The 5,679-nt window shown below is 42.3% G+C and overlaps 1 long non-coding RNA gene across 1 annotated transcript in view; it reads right to left on the bottom strand.

The window, feature by feature from the left end:
* Positions 1-250: 250 nt before the first annotated feature.
* LOC117952106 overlaps positions 251-5,679 on the bottom strand; it is a 15,428-nt gene continuing 9,999 nt past the window's right edge. Inside the window, exons 2-3 of the long non-coding RNA XR_004658314.1 lie at positions 4,638-4,647; positions 251-365 (exon numbers count right to left, since the gene is read on the bottom strand). This is a non-coding gene — a long non-coding RNA (uncharacterized LOC117952106). The remainder of the gene's footprint in view (positions 366-4,637; positions 4,648-5,679) is intronic.

The raw sequence follows: 5,679 nt of genomic DNA, 5'->3' as shown, positions 1-5,679 counted from the left end.
TGAAAATACTCCTCAGAAAGTAAACGATAAAACAAAACCACCAAACTCTACATGTATTTGGCCACTGAATCCCAGTTTTACCAAAGCCTGTAACCCTGTTCTCGCTCTCTCCATCTGTGTGCATTCATGTCCCACTGATGCACGTTACTGACTGAGTTTCTCCCACGGAGTGTTTGAGCTTTCCTTGGATTGTGGTGGCATCTGGATCATGGTTGCACCTGCTGCCGTGGTCCTGCTTGACGCTCACTGCTACCAGTGTTGTAGTACTCGAGATCAGTCTTGGTCTCAAGACCACTTTTTGGAGGTCTCTTCTCGGAATCTACCACATTTTTACTCGATCTTGTCTCGGTCTCAGATGAAGAGGACTCTGGATTACTTGCTCTGGTCTGGTCTGGGTCTTGGTCTCAACCCCTCAAAGTCCCGGCCTTGTCGCCGTCTCGATGCATTCTGGTCTTGGTGATTACTTGGTCTTGGTATAGGTGGTCTTGACTGCAACCCTGACTGACACTACTATTATTAATATTAATAGTCATAGTTCTAATATCTTTACTGTAGCTTTAATTGGATTCCTGTCAGAGGAGTCTGCCTGTTGAAAGGAAGGTTTTCCTCGCCCCTGTCACGCCAAATGCATGCACTGGCAGGAATTTTTGGGTCTCTGTAAGTTATACTGTAGTCTATACCTACTATGTCTGTAAATTATCCTGAGATTACGTCTGTATGATTTGACACTATAATTACAATTTAATTAAAATTGGCCACCATTTGAAACTAGTTGAGCTCCATCACCAATGATTTATAATTTCTTACATTTTAATATTAGTTTTTAGTCATTTCAGTGAAGGGAAGGAACCCTTTATGAGTGAGCCTTTTATTAAGGTGTCAGTAATGGAAGGATATCTGTGATTGGGTGACTACCTCTCTATATGCGACAAATCTTAATGTAATGATATACACTTTCCACACCACGTAGGCACAGAGGAGATGCATGACCCATACAGGATTGACAACAAAACCAAACCTTATCACCTCTTCCTCCACATATCCTGCTGCTGGAAAAAGGAACAGGATCATTTTGTAGAGTGCTGTGAAATTGAATTGCAACCACACATTTTTCATGGAGCGACATAGATGTGTGGAGTCGGGATCGAATCAGACCAGAGGCTCTCTTGTACTGTAGTTTTCCACAGCCAAAGGGGTTAGAGATGCGGAACCTGCATTATGCAATATGTTGAACTCACTTTAAAACAAAGTCAATGGATTGTTGGTGCAAAGCTCCAGCCGGCTGCCAGGGCGGAGCACAGCTGCAGAGAGGTTGTTTAGCCCCGGCAAAACCATTTCTGACAAGTTAAATTGTGAGAGGGTTTGTCTGCCTGGCCGCACAAGCATTTATTGAGTGTGGAATGAGTTCTTGTGTACAGGGTATGTGTGTGTGTGTGTGTGTGTGTGTGTGTGTGTGTGTGTGACCTCTGGTCGTAGATTAAGGTCCCAGCCTCTCTGGCAGCCAGCACAACATGAGTAATGTTTTAATGTGAACTTATTAGGCCCTCTGTGCTTTTATGGACAGTCTGAGGCTGGAGATGGAGAGGTCGTTTTTCAACCGGAATGACTTGACCCTAGACTTGAACAGGCTTTTCTGCCTGCTCAGTCATCTATCCCCCCCCAGGTGACCAAATGACCATTAGAATTACAAAAAAACACTCTAAATAATGACTCAAATTATGTCCCTAAATGTCATAAAGATGCATGCTAAATTAGTCATTGATGTTAATGACTAATGTCAACAGTTAGCATGTTTTCTGTTAATGTGGTGTTTTATTTAAACAACTCTCAGATATATTAATTCAAGAGGAGCTGCGAAGTACATGCATCCTATTGTTCATCCTGTGGTTGATGACATGTGATGCTTTAACTTTGGTTAAGATAAGGGAATCTACTAAAATGGATTAAGCAACCCGTCCTCACCCAAAAAAAAACGGCCCTACAGGTCGATGCAAGCGGCTAATAACATCTGGTATTTACATCAGTTTAACTTGTTTGTGAAGCAATGGCGTCCATGAGGTCACGTTACGTCCCCATTTAGCTTTACGTGACTCATTTATAGCCAATCCCTGATGTTTTATCAACCCTTAATAAGTACTTGTGTTGTCTAAAGTTAACTAGTTCCATTTCACAACGTTAATTATGTTTAAAAATGTGACTGTTGCCCTAGATAGAACTATCACGGGATAAAAAAACTACCATCGCAGTCACATGTTACCTTCACGTGTTGTTAGTAGGAGAACCTTTGACTTTCTTAGCTTTGGGCAAAGTTTGATTAACATTTAATTTCATCAGGATCCTATGCATGCACTTAATATTTAAGCTACTGACCAATATATTGCTATTGGTATAATATTCTTTAAATAAATTATTCAAATAGCATTGGAATAATTAATTATGATGTCCTTACTTGTGCTTAAAAAACAAGTCATATGCAAAGTCACCGTAGCGTCCCTTTGTGTTTTAGACGCGTGGGGTTGATGACCAAAATGTACAGTGTTACCAATGACATCATCGTTTAGTTCTTATGTTTTGTAATAAACCCGAATACTGCCACTTTGCTCCCTGTATTCATACTTTGCACGTGACGTCACAACTACCAGCTGGCGGGACAAAACATCAGTCTCCTAGCGACAAAACCTAGTTTAACTTTTTGTTTTGACACGCCAGTCAAAGCAAGACCTAAATGTAGCTCAGTGTTAATTCTGTCAGGGTAGACTTCAATGATGTCAACATTCTTCTCTTATACCGATCAGCTGTTTAGGGGGACTCGCGTTGGTGTTAACCAATCAGAGTTGGCCACATATGTTCTAGCCTATCAGAGCATTTCCACCTTGTTTTAAGTCTGTTCTCTCCCCTGCTTCTGGTAGTTGTAGTTTCAGACGAGAGTGCGAGCGACCCTTCCAGTTCTGTACCTGCTTACGGGCCCTTGTATCTTACAGATAAATACATGCATATCTGCAACGTAGTCCCTCCTGATTGAATTGTAGTTACCTCTTGATTTTAAGACCTTGTCTAATTGACAACCATCTGCTGCCTCAAGGGGGGCTACCAAACAAAAATCATAAACCAAAATGGCTACTGCGGTCAATTTGACAATTCTCTTGAGTTATGAAAATGTTGGGGCATAAAATTGTAGTTCATGGTCCAGGAAAGGTTGAGAACCACTGCAATAATAAACGGTAAGTTGTCTTTGTAGCCTCAGCCTTAAACCTTTAACTGTAATTAATGCTATCATATTACGCTGAACACGGCATTGTAGTTCATGGTCATGAATCTATCTTGTAATTTAATGTGCTGACACACTGACACGAACATTGTGTACGTTTACTTTGTTGTACTGTACAGTTTAAAGAGAAATATACGTGATTGATAAGAGTACAGTACCGTTGTCTATTGTGCGGTTGTATTCAGCTCAGATTTTGTCTTATCTTTCGATTGCAGACGCTGCTTTGAGTCTGATGACAAACAGTTTGCCTGAAGAAGTTGTAGAGTCACAGATGAAACCAAACGAGCAGACATGGAGCACAGTGACTGTACAGCACCCGGCACAGTGACTGTGCACTTTCATGTGATGGTTCTCAAGCTGCTGGAGATCGCCCCAAGCTCTTCCATTTGTCTTTTTTAAGCTTTTCAGTGGGGAACCAAATGATGAATCTGGTTTTTACCCCGAGACCAAGCAGAAGACATTTAGCTGTGCCCGAGGCCACAGCTTCATGAGAACATATTATTACTTCTATCATCTGGAAAGCCACCTCAGACAGTTCATTTCCTATCTCTCTCTTCCTCTTCCTCTCTCTTTTTGGTGTAGTAACAGTATGGCGACAGGGTTCCTTTAACCTCACAATAAAGTTTCTTTTCAGCTGGCGGGTAACTGCATGGATTAGGTGTTGAATGACTTTGAAGGTAGTGACAAACTAAAAAAAAGAGCATTGGCAGCAGAAGTGACCCAGGCCCTGTTTCGTGTTAATATAATACAATCCACCCTAAACGTGCAAAAAATAAAAAGGCTATTATTCAAAAGAACTGAAAAACTGAAACTGAAAAGTACATTTTGATAACCCCACCTACACAAATGTCTTGTTCGTGCCGCATGTCAATTAAATGCATGTCCCAACCCGAGTTTTTTGCACGCTAAGAGTGAGAGTGTGTTGAATTTACACGATATCTATTGTGCTGCTGAGCTCCTAAAAGTCTTCCTACCACCAATTAGGCCATTTGTCAGCATCTTACGAGATAACCCAAATGTTCCGAAAACGTCGTGAACAAAATGATGAATGTTCGGATGGTGAATGAATGAAAGACAAAGAACCTCAATCCCTTTTTGTTCCTTATGAGTCTGACCATCTCAGTGCCACCTTTCCCTTTTCTTCTTTGATTTTCGATCAGCGGGAGTCTAATGAGTCTGTTAATGTTACAGATAAACTACCAAACATGAAGAAGAAAAAAGAGGTGTGTGACGGCTTTAGGTCACAGGCCCACCAGCGACCGGCTCCTTATACACACTTAAACTCAACCACTCAGGGGAGAGGCGACAAAGGGAGATCAGGCCAAACTTTACTTTTCTTCACCTTTTAGGTTTCAAGTCAGTTCGTCACTTCTTTTTTTCTAGTGCTTTCTTGCAGCCCGTTCTGTTGAGCAGACTGTGTGAACTTCTTCCCCTCTGGCTTTCAACATCTACTAATGGTGCCGGACACGTATTGCAGAGTTAATGGGGATCAGATGGCTTCTTCTCCCTCCTCCTGCTCCCGACTGGAGCTCATCCAATGCTCCAAAACTATGCTTCAGAAAAAGAAAAAGAAAGAAATTGTGAAAAATCAACTTGACATTTGGGAGAGTTAGCTCAGTGGACTCCTTTCCGTGTCCCACACAGGTCAGAGAGTCAGCAGCGGTGTTTCATCCCAGACGGATCTCTGCAGCAGCTGATTTGACTGATTTTCTGCTCTGTGATTAAGAGCGTGTGCTGACTGTAAAAGTACAACTGCAGTGACCCTTCAACAATACAGCTAAAAAGTTTCACTATCTGTGTTGGAAAAAAATGGATTTCATTTTATGACACCAGCATTCATTTCTAATGCTTTCGATTTGAAAGAACAGAAGTTTTGCCAATTAAAATGACTGTGTTACCCATAAATCATGCGGTAGTTTGGACTCATGCATGTTTTCTTAGTAACAGTGGTATGTTTGTCATTGGGAATTTAACTGGGAAATGATTGAATATCGGGTAAATACAGTACCAGTCAAAAGTTTGGACATGCTTTCCCCTTCAAGTCAATGAGAAATGCGTCCAATCTTTTGACTTGCACTGAACATCAATGCTAGCCTGGTCCTACCAGACTCTGGTCCATTAGCCCGGTCCTACCAGACTCTGGTCCGTTAGCCCGGTCCTACCAGACTCGAGTACGTTAGCCCGGCCCTATCAGACTCGAGTACGTTAGCCCGGTCCTACCAGACTCTGGTACATCAGCCCGGTCTTACCAGACTCTGGTACGTAAGCCCGGTCCTACCAGACTCTGGTCCGTTAGCCCGGTCCTACCAGACTCTGGTCCATTAGCCCGGTCTTACCAGACTCTGGTCCATTAGCCCGGTCCTACCAGACTCTGGTCCATTAGCCCGGTCCTACCAGACTCTGGTCCATTA

Source organism: Etheostoma cragini, chromosome 10 (genome assembly GCF_013103735.1).
Source record: "Etheostoma cragini isolate CJK2018 chromosome 10, CSU_Ecrag_1.0, whole genome shotgun sequence".
Classification (NCBI taxonomy): domain Eukaryota; kingdom Metazoa; phylum Chordata; class Actinopteri; order Perciformes; family Percidae; genus Etheostoma; species Etheostoma cragini.
Note: the sequence above shows the minus strand (reverse complement) of the source record. Positions and strands in the feature narration are given on the sequence as shown.